Genomic DNA, 18086 nt, shown 5'->3' on the forward strand with positions numbered 1-18086 from the left:
TCACTTTGGAGCTAAAGCTTGGACACAGTCCGATCCAGTTCCCCATCCTTATCCAAGGCGGATGCTTGAATCCCTTTGTCGGCACACATGTGTGACTCTCTAACCTTTGCTTAATTACTGCCAATTATGCAATCTCGCTCTCTGTTAACTCTGATAAAAACTGAGAGGGTTTAGGCAACCAAAGTCTTCCAAGACTCGTCTAAATGCTTGCTTACTTATTTTGGTGGTGGAAAGTAGAAAAAAGCTTTAAAATTACTATTTGCCTTTTGATAAACTCAGAAAATATTTTAGATTTCCCTTTAAATCATTTGGTTCCCATTTCAGATAATCATTAGGGTTTTCTTTTCACTCAGCTGGATGGCATACCCAGAGATTGTTTAATGGGATCACTTACACTGATGGATGGTTTAATATTTTGAAGAGAGCACTTTTAAGAGAATCATCAGGACTGGCATGTGCGGGTTTCGAGTTGCTGGAGATCAACATCAGCGCTGGTGTAGTTTTGTGAAACTTCTCTTTGGCTGCGAACCAAGCATTTTGTACTTTTTCCCCCCCCCCCTCTCAGATGGTACTCTTCTTGGCTCCTGTCTGACTTATATAGTACATCCAGTTTATGGATGGTAAGTTAGGGGAAATGGGGAAATAGAGGAACTGCGTGTTTGCCTTTCTGGGGATAGTCTGGCTGCTGTGGTTTTGAATGGGATGGTGCTGCTGAGACCTGGGCATCCACGTCTTGACGGTCGGAACTAGTGCATCTTCCTAGCTGACTTCAAATACACTGTTTTCACCCCATTGGTTTGGCCTCTATCTGTTTGTCTAGATATATGGAAGGGGGAGGAAGGGGCTGCTGTTTTCTTATTGCCTCGTAAAATTAATTGGTACCTAAAACAAATACTATTAAAGATAACGTGTTTTATGACATACCGAGATGATTGATAGTTTCAGTCTAGAGTTGATTTCCGTGTGTTGATGTCAATAAACTCGTGAAATCAAGAAAATGAAATGAGTCGTAACTTTTATTTTGGTCTCACGAAAGGAAAGTTGATCAGAGGTGCTGACCGCATTTTTCCCCCAGGGACTCAAACAAGCAGATCCCGTAACATGCCCGCATAAAGGGTTTGCTCATTTTAGGAAGCTGGATCACCACCCGGTCCCTACTCCACGTAGAGAATTTTAGCTTCATTGAAGCCAAAAATCTAGTGCAGCATTTTGTCGGAGAATATTTTAAGCTTCTGTGTTTTGCCTGTTGTTCCCCGCCCCCCCCCCCCCAAAAAAAAAAGTGTGAACTGTTGGTATCACAAGAAAGCGAGGCTATTTTTGATCTTCTAAAATGTAACTCCCCCGTCCCCATGCCGGACTGAATTCTTTATAATGTGCTGTTTTCTTCAACCTAACCTTTCTGGAGGGAGGAGTAATAAGTTTATTGTCCGTATTGTGGATATTTTAATTGAGGATAAACGAGTTTTCTTTTTAAATGTCTTCACTATTACATATCTGCAGTTTTATTATCCTAATTTCAGTAGATTGGCAAAGCCAGATAAGCTTAACAACCCTAACCTGATTCAGCGTTCATTACTGCTGCTAAATCAAATAAGACCTGGCTAATAGAAACATGGCTTGTGCAGCCATTCCTCAATTTAATTAGAATATTGTACATTGTATTGCACTCATATGTGTGTACCAGAGACAGAACTTTATCATCAATTTGGAGACACTCCTGCTGTACCCTCTAGCTGGAGATATTTATCATTCATTGTAAAATCTCCTCTTTGAGGGAAAATCTGTAAATTATTAAACATCAGGATTGCTCGAAGGAATGGGGATCGGGCTAGCTTGCTTGATACACCATCAAAGATTGGTTAGGATTTTCGGTTCCATTTCATTATAACGGAGGTTGGCAAAGTTTTTCTGTAAAGGGCAAGTTAGTAAATATGTCAGGCGTCGCGGGCCATACGGTATCTTTCACAACCCCTCAACTCTGCCGTTGTAGCGTGAAAGCTGCCACACACGATATGTAAACGAACAAACATGGCTGTGTTCCAATAAAACTTTATTTATGGACACCGAAATGTGAATTTCATAGAACTTTCATGAGTTGTGATATATTATTCTTTAAAAAATTTTTTTTTTTTTTTTACCCCCACCACTTAAAAATGTGAAAACGAGGGGCAATAGAGTGTGCAACTCTTGATCTCAGGGTCATGAGTTCAAGCCCCATGGTGGGTGTAGAGCTTACTTTACAAAAGAAAAACAGAGAGTAAAACGATTCTTAGCTCAGGGGTCACAGAAGAGCAGGCAGCGGACTGTATTTTATTCGTGAGCCTTAGTTTGCTGACCCCTGTGCCATCCAGCCCCATTTCCTAGTGTATTTGTAGTTTAGTTAAATGTTTGAATGTGTATTTACTTAGGCGATTTGCTCTGTATCTTTGCTCAGTTTTCCGTAATGCGGGGAATGTGGGTAGAATGGGTTCTTCCTTTCATGCTTTTGCCAACCTCTGCTTGATGTGGCAGAAAAGAATCAGGTGCACCAGCCTCCAATGAGAATGATTCCTGTTATTGCTTGGTCGTTGCTGTTTAATTCTCAAGGTGCAGACAGTACAGCAGAATTGACTTTCCTCATTTTCACATTCTGGGAGATGATCTTTGCGTCCTGATGTCGCTGTCAGTTTTCTGCTGTTACTCTCCCTACACGGTCATTAACAACAGCCGAGTCGACAAATTGATCCTGGGCTTGAGTTATAAGTTGTTGGCCCCGTAAACTTGGTGGGCAAACTTACTGTCAGTGTTTGTGTTGATGGAAATAGCCTGAGTTTGGCTTCGTGTCTGTGCCCTAACCATCTAAAACCTGTGTCAGATTCTCAGGTTGTGTTGTAGGTGGATTCTTGTTCCAGAAATTTGCTATCAGACCCGTTCACCCCAGATTTTTACGAGACAACGAATCATTCGAACTTGAGGTTGGCATGGTCTTTTTAAAATGGTTTTCAGGAAGGACTGGATTAATTTATAAGATCCCCATTTTGAGAAATTCTTTTCTCTTCCAGTGAAAGTTCAATTTGCTAATAAATCAGTGAGAACTCTGTCGTTTGACATTATGGATGCTTGTCTCTTTATAAATATAGAATTAGTCATTTTATCCTAGATGCCATTGGCATCTTTTGCAGGAATGGACATCATCTTCTCTTTCTCTAAATCACCTTCTGGATTCATGTGGAAAAAATAAAGTACGACGAATAGTTTCTCTCTTGAATGGAGCAACTTGAGGGATAGAGTTAGGTATCAGAATTCTTGTCGCCCATTGTGATTGAGGACTGTTCAGATTTGAAGATTGCAGACAGCTTATTTATAGAGTTACTTATTATATAAGAAACTTAACGAGCTGTCCCATTCATAAGTTCAACTGAATCCTGAGCAGATTGCCCTGTGGTCTTCTGCAAAAAATTGCAGTCGCTGTTTGCATCCTCGTGGACAAAAAGTTAAAATGATGAGTGCATGCTCTTTCCACTGCAAATTTATTATTATTATTATTATTATTATTATTATTATTATTTTGTTCCATGGCCTCTATAAAGTGAACGGAATAGACCACACCTCTCCAAAAATGTTCGGCTGTCTCCGTCCCCTCAATAAGCAAATTATTTGCAAATGACTTGGAAAGTAATTCTGAGTATCAGAGAGCTTTCTTAGCAACCTCTGCTGGCAGTTTTTTAGGTGTACACAAAGTTCTGTAGGTCAGCTTGAAATCATAATGCTTGCAAGGAAAAAAAAAATTAAAATTGACTTCAAAGGACAACTCTGACACGGTCAATTAATAATTAAAACAGTTTTTTAATGAGCTATGCAATTACCTGTATGTCCCTGGAGATGATGGTTTATGGTATTATTGCAGTGCCCTTTCTTTAGTCGTGGCGCATGACATTTGTAATTTAAAGCCGGCTAGACATTAAAGTGACAGAACTTTCATTAACCTTGTCTAAAGTTTGCTGATGACAAATGACTTATAAAACATGCTGTTGTCAAAATATACCACATATTTAAAGACCTTAAAAGTCCTGTGGGCTATGAGAGACTCTGGAGCCTCGGAGGGAGACCAGGGCCACCAGTGTCATCGGGGATTACCCGACGGGACCCCTAGCAACTAGCACGATTTCCTGACACCCAGGTAAGTGGTACCTGCTTCAGACAAGAGCCAATGTACTTTTCATGGCTATCTGGTTCAGGTGGGTTTCCCATGGGGTTTTGTACTGCCTGACCTGATTCTCTCAACCAGTGGTTTAGGGCTGTTGAATAATTTCTTCTAAGTCTGCCTTGGCTTGTAAACTTTCAAGTCTGAAAGCGGTTGTATTTTTTTTTTCCCCCAGCTTGAAAACATTACAACAATTAGGTTTTGATTTTTAACTTACCCAGTATCTTGCTTTTGAATTCTTAGCCATCCGGTTGTTCTGTGTCATAGACCCCTTTCATTTTTTTGTCTTAGTTGAAATAAAATGGTTCCCCCCCCCCCCCCCGCCGCCTCCAGAAACCTTATTAGCAGCATTCTCTATTTTATCGTTTTTTCATCCTGTTTCTTTTTAAATTTTCTTTTAACATTTATTTATTTTTGAGACAGAGAGAGACAGAGCATGAACGGGGGAGGGTCAGAGAGAGAGGGAGACACAGAATCTGAAACAGGCTCCAGACTCTGAGCTGTCAGCACAGAGCCCAATGCGGGGCTCGAACTCACAGAACTCGAGATCATGACCTGAGCCAAAGTCGGACACTCAACCGACTGAGCCACCCAGGTGCCCCGATCCTGTTTCTTTTAAGGGAGCATTTTGAAAGTACCAAAGGATAGGTAGATTCTTTCATCGTTTTACAAGACAGATCCTTTTAAAATTATAATAGTCATAACTACATGGTAATATTTAATGAGCAGGCACCGTATGCTGAGCACTGAGCTAAAAGTTCTATCTCATTTAATCCTCAGAGTAGCCAGAAGTGATAATACTGCTACTGTGTTTACAAATGAGGAAACTGAGGCACCAAAAGAGAGTGTATTTGCTATCATAGAACTTGTCAGGTGAGCGAGGATTTCTGACTGACTGATAACCAAAGATCTTGCTTTGCAACCATTCAGAAACATGGCCTCTCAACTCACTTTGGCTTTTTCAAAGTAAATTACATGTTTATTTACTTTGCTTTCATCTCTATGTACAAGACAGTAATTTCATCTTTATACCATACAGTATACCAGTAAACGTATACTGGCTAGTCGATCAGTAAAAATGAATTTAACATGATGAGTGAAAGTTGAAAGAGTATCTTATTTGAAAGAATAGTTAAAAGAATTTACAAACACCTTTTAACTCAACTAATACAATAGATGCTTCGTAAGTATTTGCTATTAGCATATTCTCTGCATTTAATATGTATGTCCTGATTCTGTTATGGGTCTGAGTCTTATGATGAGTTCCCATAAGATTAAAGGCTACAACACAACATTCGCAACACATTGTCATTTTCTTTTTGATCAATGTCCATAAATTTCTAAAACACTATGTATTATGCATTACAAGGTATTAAATACTTCCGTCCTGTCGAATACATTTCCTGTGTTTGTATAGTCTAGGTTTCTTCAGACTAATCTTAACTTTCTTTTTTTTTTTTTTTTTTTTGTTTAAGTAGAACACCAGAAAGTAGCACAAGGCATAAATGTACAATTCAGTAATTATCACAAAATAAACACCTGAGTAACCATTACTTAGGTTGAGAGATAGAATTTTGCCAACACCCAGAATCTCCCTCATGCCCTGTCAACATTCTCTCTTCCTCAGAGATGACCCAGATGTGAACTTTAATGCCATAATCTTGTATTTTTTGTTTTTGCTTGTGACATTTTTTAACTTATATGGAAAATGTCAAACACACAGAAGCAGAGGGAAGAGTGTATCGGACCTCATGTTCCCATCACTCAATTTCAGTAACTAACTCATGGCCAATGTTATTTCATCTGTAACCTCGCCCATTCCTCTCCCCCTTGCCCCCACCAGTGGATCATTTTAAAGCAAATTGTTGACATTGTATCATCTCGTTCGTGAAGAGTTCAGTGTAGTTCTCTAAAAGGCAGGACTTTTTTTTTTTTAAAAGATGCTATTTTCATAGTCTATTTATTTAATATACATACATTTATTTATTTATATAATACTTTTTTATTTCCATAAATAAATTAACTGTAATTCTTCACCCAGCCAGTATTCAAATTCTATAATTGTCTTATTTTTACCAAACTTTTTGTTTGCTTGACTCAAGAGCCAAGCTTTTTTGTCTGTTTGACTCAAGAGCTGAATAAAGTGACCTTGATTCTGGATGATAAATAGGTCAAGTCTCTGTTAACCTAGAGCTTCTCCTTCCCCCCTTCTTGTTTCTCCCTTCAAGTTTGTTGAAGAACCTGGACCATATGTTCTGTAGAGTTTCCTACAGTCTGATCTGGCTTATTATAGCCTTATGGTGGTGGTTAACGTGTTTCTTTATCTCTTGCTCTCCTGTAAATCAAACTAGAAGTCTGTCTGATACAGGTGTGACTTTCTTTTTGGGGGGGGGATGGTTGCCTGAAAGGCAAGAATGCCTCATAGGTTGGCACATGATGCCTGTACCTTTCTGTGTGTGTGAGGTTAGTGACTATTTGAAGATCATCGCTTCTATTGAGTCTTGTTTAATTTTATTTATTTATTTTGAAAGACAGAGGGAGAGAGAGTGCATGTGAGAGTGGGGGAGGGTCAGAGAGAGAGGGAGAGAATCGTAAGCAGGCTCCACACTCATCTTGGAGCCTGAGGACACAGGGCTTGATCTCAGGACCGGGAGATGGTGACCTCAGCCGAGATAAGAGTCATACACTCAATGGACTGATTCACCCAGGCGCCCCTATGCCTTTAAATAAGGGCTGCAAAGTGGTGATGATCCTGGTCTCCCATTCCTTCATAAAGAGAAATTTCCCCTCGTTGTTTACCCCAAGATGCAGTAGATACAGGAAGGGCAAAATAATAGGATTGATTCTTTACCTCTATTTACTAACTTTCAGAATAGTTGCTTCTCTGGCACCCTTAAAAAGCCATCATGGAGGTTTTATTTTCTTTTAGTATTGTGAGATCATAGCTTTGAACATGGTTACCCTTCAATCCTTTACAATTATTTATTTTTCTCTTGATGCTCATGTGATCTCTTTTTGCCACAAGAACCTCTTCATGTTGGTTCTTGACACCTTTTAACATGATTCTGGAATCTTTGTTAACATCCTTCTTTCCTGGTATCAGATTTTCCAGGTTTGTTTTATAACATTTGTTTTTCTTTTTCAGACCTAGAATAAACTGTTTCTCCTAGGAGCTTGTTCCTTTTAATGGGAAATGTTATTTAGAAACCATAATCTGGTCACTAGGGGATGCTTACTGCTTTTGGATAGATCATTGTTTTTAGATCTTTTTAACGTACAGAGCTCGGAGATACAATTTTGTTGTCTTAAAAGATAAAATGCATAATGACTTCATCTTGGCTCTTCCAATTCAAACTCAGTGTATATAATTTTTACTTTAAATCCGACCTTTACTTAAGTCATGCAGTTGTATTTTCGTTCATTTTTATGCCAAAAATTCTGGTTCCTAATGACACTAATATTGGGAGTTCTCAAAGTGGGATTATGTCAGAGATGCACTGGTATAGTCGCTGGTAGATACCTGCATTTTTAAGTTCCACAGGTGATTCAGATGCTCACCAAAAGTGTGAAACCACTCATCTATTTTATGAACTATTTTCTTGCAGACACTCAGCTCTACCCCCTTGTCTTTTCGGGTTGACCATATTCTTGACGAGCTACCTATGTACCATCTGAATTCTTTTGTTGTTGTTGTGTAGCTCACTGCTCTCTACTCAGGAAAAGACTAGTTCTTTCGCCCCTGTGAGAGGTAGGCTGCGGGTTCCTTTGACCACTTGGAATGCTAAAATTCAGGTGAACCTCACAACTAAGGCTCTGCCCGAGGCCAGAGGGAGAATCCTCACAGCTTCGAGCAGAATGCCTGGTACCGGAGTAGATTTGCTTAAGGGCAATTCTGCATTTGATAAAATATCAGAGCAATTTATGTCCTTGTACCCATGTTCCTTTTCTTTCCTCTTATGCAGAAATGTTAATTGAAAATCAAAGGAGTAACACACACATACCTGAATTCACAAGCCTTTGGGGGCCCATCTTTAATACTTCTGCAGATCCAGGCCTGGTTTGGGTGATGCCTTTTATCATCCATGCTCACTTGAGAGTGAGTGCCAGTGTTTCCCTTGTTCTTGTTTCTGCATTCAGAGTTCTGGAATCTAACTCTGGCAGTTCACTTTATTGCTCTCTTACAACAGACTTTAGTTCTACATAGGTCCATCTAACTTTTTTTTTTTTTTTTTTAACTTTTAGCAAATGGATGACAGAAAGAGAGACAGAGCATGAGCAGAGGAGGGGCAGAGAGAGTAGGAGGCACAGAATCTGAAGCCGGCTCCAGTCAGCACAGAGCCTGATGCGGGGCTCGAAGTCATGAGCCATGAGATCATGACCTGAGCCAAAGTCGGATGCTTAACCGACTGAGCTACACAGGTGCCCCGCCCCATAGGTGCATCTAACTTTTCATGGATTTTTGTTAACTTGAAAATAATCAAGTTTTCATTAAAAAAAATTAATCCACATCAATTTTTATAATCCTTCAACTTTAATATTAATTTAACCTTATTTTATGTTTTTAAGTTTGTATACTACACATTTTTTTAAATATTGAGAGGGAAGCAAAGTAACCACTGTTATTCTCACTTTATAGTATAAAATGGAACTTAGGAGCAGTTACTCAACCTCTCTGATTTAAATTCACACATCTTGGGGCGCCTGGGTGGCTCAGTCGGCTAAGCGGCCAACTTCGGCTCAGGTCATGATCTCGCGGTCCGTGAGTTCAAGCCCCGCGTCGGGCTCTGTGCTGACAGCTCAGAGCCTGGAGCCTGTTTCAGATTCTGTGTCTCCCTCTCTCTGACCCTCCCCCGTTCATGCTCTGTCTCTTTCTGTCTCAAAAATAAATAAATGTTAAAAAAAAAAAATTAAAAAAAAAATTAAATTCACACATCTTATATGTGGTGGGGCAAACACTCATGTTTGATTCCTGATATTCTTTCTGTTATAAAAGACAACTCTTAAAAATATTCAAAGTAGCTTCTAATATTACAGTGCAAGTGAAATAATTTTAGGAGAGGTCAAAAACCAATGAGAAGAAGGGAGTGTGGACCCTGTTAAGTGACCGGGATGGATTTATTTTTAGAGTTTGGCAATAGGTTGAGCATTGAGCTCTGAATGTTAGCCAAGACATAAAGGAAAACTTTGGCTCATATAATACTTATCTGATTAAAGAAAGCACATGAATTCACATTGAATGCAGACATTTTCCTGGCACTGATTTCTGTGAAAAATGTATGATTCTACTAAGACATTTGTAACAATGAATTATATGTTCACTGATGATTTTGTAAAACATATAAAACTAAACTTGAAGCAAACAGTTTTCATACTTTTCTTGTCTAATATCATCTGGATTCATTGGCAGAGTTTTACACTTGATGTATATCAGACTTTAGAAGAACAATGCTAATGGGAAGTATTTATACTAGGTTTAATGTTGGCGTGGTATCTATTTTTCTATCTTTTTTACTTTTAATTTATTTGTGTCTTTATATTCAAAGTGCTTCTCTTGTAGAAGTGTATAATTAGGGCTTGGCTTTTCAAATTTATCCTATCTGTCAATCTCTGCCTTTTAATTGGGTTGTTTAGACCATTTACTTTTAATATGGTTATTGACATGCTTAGGTCGATTCATCTTCCTGTTTGTTTTGTCATATCTGTTTTTCTTTTTCTGCCCTTTGTGTGAGTTAAGTACTTTGTATATTTCCAGTTTGTCTCCTCTTTTGGTTTATTAGTTACAATTCTTTTTAAAAACATTTTTATGATTGTTTTAGGGTTTATAGCATACGTCTTTAACTTGTCAAAGTTACTCTGCAAGTGATATTATACCACTTCATGTGGAGTATAAAGTCCTCCCATCCTATGCTTCTCTTTTTCTTTCCTAGCCTATGTGCTACTTTTGTCATACATCTTATTTTTACATATGTTATAAACTCCACAACATTTATTTTTCTTTGGTTGACTCATTAGCTTTTATTTTTTATTATTTTTTAAAATTTATTTTGAGGAAGGGAGGGGGGGAGAGAGAGAAAAAGAGAGAGAAAGAAAGAGAGAATCCCAAGCAAGCTCTGTGCTTTGAGAGCACAGAGCCTGACGTGGGGCTTGATCTCACAAACCATGAGATCACGATCTCAGCCGAAATCAAGAGTCAGTTGCTCAATGACTGACTCACCCAGATGCCTCAGCTTTTAGAAACAATTTAAATAAATATTTAAAGATATCTTTTAAATAATAGAATATTCTTACACATTTGCCTGTGTAGTTACCACTTTTGGTGTACTTTCTTTAGACCTATATTTCCATCTAATATCCTTTTCCTTTTCTCTGGCAACTTTTTAAACATTTCTTATAATGCAGATTTATTAGATGAATTCTTTCAGCTTTTGTAGGCCAGAAATTTTTTTTTCACGTATTTATCTTAGTTTGCTTTTATTTTTGAAAGTGAGTTTCACTGGATATTTAATTCTAGGTTGACATATATTTTATTTATAAGCTTTAAAGATGTTTTTCCAATGCCTTTTTGCTTGCAGTATTGCTAAGAAGAAATCCTATGCTATCCTTATCTTTTTTCTCTCATTAGAACATATTTTTCTCTGGCCTCTTTTAAGTTTTTCTCTTTATCTGGTTTTGAACAATTTTATAATGCTATGATTGGATGTAGTTTTCTTTATGTTTTATGGTTAGAATTCACTGACCTCACATCTCTGGTTGCCCCACAGCTTAACGATTTTGTTTTTATTTCCATTTTTGTCTCTGTTTCATTTTGGGCTGTTTTGTCTTCAAAGGAAATCTTTTCTTCTGGAATGTCCAGTCAGCTGTTAAATCTTATTCAGTGTATTTTTCATTTCACACGTTGAAGTCTACCTCTAGACGTTCCATTTGGGCTTTAAAAAATAGATCTTCCATATTTCTATTTTGAATATGTAGAATACAGTTATGTTCTTTTAATCTTTTTGTTAATTCTATCAGTTGTGTCAGTCTGGGTGAGTTTTGATTTTTTTTCTTAATATGGGTGTTATTTTTTTCTGCTTCTTTGCATGCCTACTAATCTTTGATTAGATGCTACACATTGTGAAATTCTTCTTTGGTGTTTGATACTTTCGTACGTGTTCTTGAGGTTTGTTCTGGTATGAAGTCCTGTTAATTGGAAATAGTTTGATACTTTTGGTTCTGCTTTTAAGATTTGTTGGGTAGTGTTGGAACAGTGTTTCGTCTAGGGCTGACTATTCCCACTACCAAAGAAATACCTTTCTGAGTACTCTAATCTCTGGAAATTATGAGGTTTTCATTCTGTCTGGTGGGAATAGACACTATTCGTAGCATGGTGTGTATTACTCATTGCTTCCTTTAACATTTCAGATGGGGTTTTCTTCCCCCAGTCCCAGGTAGTTGTTCACACTTATGTACGAATTAATGCTCTGTTGAATGCTTGAGATGGGCCCTCTGCAGAAATATAGGGTACTCCTATATATACCTCTCTCCTCCTTGGTTCTTGGTCCTGCAAACTCTAGGTGCCTTGGTCTCTCTGGGTTCCACCTGTTTCTCCTCCCTAGGCTGTGTCTTGGAAACTGTCCAGAAAGTAGGTTCGGGGCAGTAGTAGGCCTCACCTCATCTGTTTCACGACTCTTAGGAATTGCTATCCTTTGTTGCCTCACATCCAGTGCTGTGAAATCCCTGGTTTCTCTTACTTTGTTTCCGTTTTTGTTGTTTCACGTGGTAGGGTGAATCTGATCCTGGTTACTCCACATTGGCAAGTAGCAGAAATCTTTATTATTTATTTGTTTATTCATTCATTCAGTTATTTAATTATAATATTTATTTATTTATGATATTTATCTATCTATTTATTTATTTATTTATAATTTTGATTTTTTAACGTTTACTTATTTTCGAGAGATAGAGAGAAACAGCATGAGCGGGGAAGGGGCAGAGAGACAGGGAGACACAGAATCCGAAGCAGGCTCCAAGCTCTGAGCTTGGCACAGAGCCCAATGCAGGACTCGAACTCGCAGACTGTGAGATCATGACCTGAGCTGAGGTCCAATGCTTAATTGACTGAGCCACCCGGGTGCCCCTAGAAATATTTATTTTAAGTGTAGATTAAATAGCCAGTACTTTTGAATTCCTTAATGGCCGGGTTGTGGTGACACTGGGCGTTCGCTCTGGTGTTTCCGGCTCTTGCTTTCATAGGTGGGTATAGAGGGCTCAGGGCTGCCAACTATAAAATCGAACTCGGAGGTGCAGCTCTATTAGTCAGCGTGGGCTGCTGGAACCATATACCGCAGACTGTGGGGGCTTAAAAATCAGAAATTTATTTGTCACAGTTCTGGAGTCCGGGAAGTCCAAGGTGAAGGTGCCAGCGACGTAGACTTCGTTCTGAGGCCTCTTCTCTTGGCTTGTAGGTGGGTGCCCTCCGGCAGGGTGTTCACATGACCTCTTTGTGCCCAGAGAGAGGACGAGCTCTCTGAGGTCTCTTATTAAGGGCACGAATTGCCTCATGAGATTCCCACCCTTATTGACATCGCTAACCCTTGTTACCTCCCCAAAGCCCCATCTTGAAATATCCTTCCAGTGAGGGATTAGGGCTTCAACGCGTGGATTTTGTGGCAGATAACAAACATGCAGTCAGCAGCAGCAGCCCTCAGTGAAGTGTAGTGTTCTGTGAGCCTGAATCGTGCTCTGTATAACGTGTGCAGTTTGTGATTGAGGCCCCTGCACCACACATCCGCTCTGATGTCTTCCTTACTACTCGAGGAGGCTCCATGGCAACCTGAGGAACACTTTCCCCATGAATAAATAGACTAGAATCTTACCTGTACTTTTCTGGTGAGAGAATTTTTGTTCCCATAATTTCTTTTTGAAGCACCGAGAACTTATTCAGTTCCACTGGATTAAAGAGAGCAAAATTATCTGCTCGAATCAGGCGCAACTTGTAGGAAGAGATCAGGGCTACGAAGCCTGCTGGAAGATCTGCATGTTTAGGGAGATGACTTCAGCAAGGATAAGTCATATCTTAACATCTTAGTCTTAAATGACAGATTTGTTGCAAAGAAAATGGAAGTGGATGGAATCAGCACTGTGCCTTTTTTCCTGTGGCAGCATTTCAGAATAACGTATTGTGGCTCGATTTTTGCTTGTGCTTTTGGCTTCAATTAATATTGGAGTCGGAAGCCTGATCAGACACAGTGCTGTTTTTTCCTGGCTAATCAATGCTTGCGGACAGGTGAAATCTGTAAGGATATTAATGAAATCAAAAATCTTCTGTGAGCGAGGCGGTTTGATTTTATTTCAGTTGTTAATGTTGTATAAATGCAAATGTACCTTTTTTGTCAGAGATTCCAGGATGCCAGGATGCCATTAAATTTGTTCAGAATTTTATGTGGCGCCGGGATGTTATGTTTTAATTTACTCTGTGACTTAACTGTCTTTTCTCCGAACATCTGAGAGTGATTTCTTTCTTCCCAGTTTTAAAGATTAATTGAAAAATAAAATTGTGACTCTGTGTTAACCAACGCATCTTCTGCCAGGTTTCCTGTAGCAAGTGGGGTTATAAAATCTTACGTGTCCAGGTTGTATTACTTGCTCCGAACAGCTAGTGAACCACTCCCAGAGAATACTAGAGCAGTTGAAGAATAAAATAATAGCCTCTCTAACGTTTTGCAGGTTTGCCCAAGGGTTGCAAAGGTGCCATAGGAAATACATGCTTGAACGGTGGAAATTATCTTTTAGTGGCAGCTTTGCAGGGAGACTGGGTTATCGGAGGCCTTTACAAAGGACAGTCTGCTCCTTGTGGGGATCCCCTGATCCCCTTATTAAGGAAGAGAGGCCTTTCTTCTTAGGATTCATTTTAACACATTATGACTGCTTCCCCCGCACAAAGTAAACACCGGGTTTGGCTCACTCTTCTAGGTGCCCGGGAGCTGGAAGGAAGGCCTGGCACAGCCATCTAGTGCTGCTGGCAAACTGGGGAGCCCCCAGCCACCTGCGGCTACTGAAACTTAACAGAAGCTAGGGGCGCCTGGGTGGCTCTGTCGGTTAAGTGTCTGACTTCTGTCAGGTCATAATCTCCAGTTTGTGAGTTCAAGCCCCGCATCGGGCTCTGTGCTGACAGCTCAGAGCTTGGAGCCTGCTTCCAGTTCTGCGTCTCCTTCTCTTTCTGCCCTTCCCTCACTCGTGCTCTCTCTCTGTCCCTCAAAAATGAATAAACGTTAAAAAAATGTTTTTTTAAAAAAGAAAGTTAACGAAAGCTAAAAATGCAGGTCTTCAGTTGTATTTGCCACATCACCAGTGCTCAACAGCCACGTGTGGCCATTGGCCACAATATTGGAGAGAGTAGATAAGAGCATTTCCATCACTGCAGAGAGTTCTGTTGGAAAGCACTGTATTAAAGGTCATTATACAGATTTGTTTATATCCGAATGTGGTTTTTATAGCATTTGCAGTCTTAGTGCCACGGTAACCAAGGGACAGACAGGAAAACAAAAACACCAACAAGCTCATGTCACTATATGTGCCCCTAATATTAGGACTTCTTCCTCCCAAAATTATCTTTCAAATGCATCATTCAGCATATTCAAAATCTTACAAAATCTCTCCTATTTCATACAGATCAACCTCTCGACTGCTTTGAACATCAGAATGGCCTTCATGAATGCTTGCTTACGAGGCTTCAAAAAGTCACTTGGCAGAGTCAGGAAAAAAAAATCTCAGAGATTTAGTAATGTAGGGATGACCTCACGATTCCAAGTGCTGGATCTTATTGTAAATAAGCCTTTTAAAGAGCAGCTAAAACGGTGTCACACGTGTCTTTATTATGGGGGTCCCCAGTACGTGCCTGTAGGATGTGTACGAGCTGTCCCACTTGCTTCGTGAATCGGTTTTCATGGCAGCTGTGTCCTATATGAATGTTAAGTGCTGGGTCGGAAGTAATCTCCCAGGGAACGTGATTCGCTCAGGTATCCCTACAAAACTGGCTCCAGTTATAATGAAGACACTCAGGTGCCTGGGGAGCGCTTAATGAAATGTGAGAGGAAACAAAGCACTTTTCCAAATTAAACATGCTCTGTAACAGTCCGTGTGCTTTTGAACATGTACATATCACTAATTGAAGGAAATACACCTAGGCGCTTAGCCATCTCTGCGTCAGTCCAGAATAGGGGCAAATTGTGTTTAAAAAAACAACAACAACAACAACAAAAATCCAAACATGGGCTCCTAGGTGGCTCAGTCGGTTAAGCATCAGACTTCAGCTCAGGTCATGATCTCGTGGTTCACAAGTTCGAGCCCCACATCAAGCTCTGTGCTGACAGCTCAGAGCCTGGAGCCTGCTTCGTGGATTCTGTCTGCCTCTCTCACCGCCTGCTCCCCACCACCACTCGTACTCTGTCTGTCTCTCAAAAATAAATAAAACATTAAAAAAAATTAAAAAAACAAACGGCAGAGCCTTGTTGTTTGAAGGGATCATCTCGTGGAAAATGGGAGACTTTATTTAGGAGTCACTTAAATTTGGACACAGGAAATATTTACTTCTAGAGATGATCTTACAGTTAGTTTTTTTTCAAGACACTCTTAGAGTTCCCAGAGGAGGATTCCCTTAAATTTACTGAAGTGATGAAAATAAAATCCAAAGGCTGCTGAATAATCCCCTTAAAATAATGTTAAAAATATAAAATGCGTGCATATATTGATGTACTAAAACGACACAGAAAAATAACAATAATGTGGAATGAAGGAAAATGTTAGCAGTGATTGACTCTGGGCAGTGGGATTCCTGTGAACCCTTTTCTCCTTTATTCTTTCCTCTTTCATTTTCTGTGCTGAATATGCATTAGTTTCATGATTAGAATGAAGAGAAAACTGAAATTGTCACTTAAACAGAACATACTGAAGAGAACTCTTGATTTATAGGTCCGTACTTTGTACATTAACTTTGCTCCGTGTGGGGACTGGATGCTTTTCTCAAGGAAGATGTATTGTCTAGCCAGCAACTCTTGTCTGTCAGCTTTCATCTTTAACAGTATTCAGAATGTCATGTGCAAAATACCTCTTAACAGTCCTGAGGCATGTTGTTGACTTTTGCTTTCTGCAGCATGTAGAGGAGCGTGGCATGGCCCACCCAGGGTGTGAGATTTCCCAAATTTCACCCGCCTGGATGCTAGCTAACTCGGAGGAAGGATTGACTGCATGTAAAATAGTTTGAAAGTGCTCAGCTCTTTTCAGACCATTTCACATTAATTCCTGGTGAAATAATGTAGAAAGATTACTTTGGAGGTGAAGGCAATTTAGGTCTACCTTTTTTGTGTGTCATTGTCTTACTGTGACCTTGGGTAAGTCAAATTATATATTTCTAATTTCCTCTGTATTACTCATCTGATACCTTAAGGAAGCTTTTTCTTTCTTCATTGTTCGCTTTTTTTGTAAATTATTTTGACCTATTTGGAAGACAACGCGTGTTCTAAGAAATTTGGGTGTAAATCATTTCTTGGGATGCTAGTTCTCCTTATCGACTCCAATGCCAGTTGTTTGCGTCACACGGACTTGGTAACAAAAAGGCTTATTTCTTTGCCTGTCGTCATGAGTGGAAGGAAGAAAGCGATTAGAAACTAGCTGCATATAGAAAGGGACTTTTTTCAAGATGTCCCAGGGGATGTGAACTCCTAGGGACCAGAAGACTAACCCTCTTTACTGCCTTACAAAACGTGGTACAGAAGACCTGCATGTAAAATGCACTGCCTGTTGCTTTGGACATCACTTGACAGTAAAAAGTTATGCATTTTGTATTTTTGCATGTCGGAATCCTAGCCAGAGGAATTAAAAATAAATATTTAAGTAGGTTCCTGACTTTTCCTATCAAGGAGGCACTGAGACAGGCAATTTGCTTAGCAAGTCTTTTTGTTCGCCTGTTTTTATGCTGCAGAGAAATGTGATGTTTGCTTCTGATGATTCCAAATGCGCATGCATTATATGATCAGTGCAGGGTGTAGAATATGCTGGTGCTATCTGTGGAGAGCTATGTGATAACATGTGACCCTAGTGACAGAAATAAATGTGCCCTAGCAAAAAGGAGCCATTAATCTGGTTGAAAATAGGACCACACAGTGTGTGGATTAGTCCTGCTGCTTGGCCCGTAGCAGCCCTCCTGGATAAACCGGTATTCTCACAAATGCCAGATGAGTAGATGGCTGTGCCCATGCTAACTGTGACTGTGGGTGGGGCACTTGGGTGAGATCCTCTATTACTGAGACTGAATTTCTAAATACTCAAGTCCTCGAAATTGCTTCTGGGTTTAAGCAAGATTAGCAACATGAGCATGTTAGCATTTTTGGTTGGATATTTTGAAAATATGCATAAACCGGGGTCCCCAGAACAAAACAAAAAAACTATGGTTTTTTTTTTGGGGTGTATTCAGGGCACCTGAGCTTATAGGAGGCGATGAAAAAGTTCCAGAAAGCTTCCTGTCCAGTTTGGCACTAGTAGTTGACTCATCAGACTTCTAATTGTAATACATACTTTGAACTCTTAATTTTAACAGTTATATCTGCATCTGTCACCTACATATGTTTTTCTTTGCCCATATCTGATGTTGGGTCAAGGCATTTTCTTTTCTAGTTATACCCACCACACAACCTGTGTGATTTGCCAACCCGTGTCTGTTTAAATTGGAGGAAGAATTAAAGACATTGTCCCGCCATCTCCATGTAGAATCTTTCTCAACTTTTACTAAAAACTACCCCATCCCGCTCCCCCTCCCCCTCCCCCTCCCCCCCCCACTCAAACTCTTCAGTTAATCAACCTACCTCTGATTCAGTGATGATTTTTATTGATTAATTGATTTGTGTATTTATTTATTTATTTTGACAGA

At 39.6% G+C, this 18086-nt stretch overlaps 1 protein-coding gene across 6 annotated transcripts in view; it reads left to right on the forward strand.

The window, feature by feature from the left end:
* Nucleotides 1-18086, forward strand: part of CADM1 (cell adhesion molecule 1) — a 329542-nt gene that overhangs the window by 119243 nt on the left and 192213 nt on the right. The window lies entirely within an intron of this gene.

Source organism: Panthera pardus, unplaced genomic scaffold (assembly GCF_024362965.1).
Source record: "Panthera pardus isolate Hobbes unplaced genomic scaffold, ASM2436296v1 HiC_scaffold_12, whole genome shotgun sequence".
Classification (NCBI taxonomy): domain Eukaryota; kingdom Metazoa; phylum Chordata; class Mammalia; order Carnivora; family Felidae; genus Panthera; species Panthera pardus.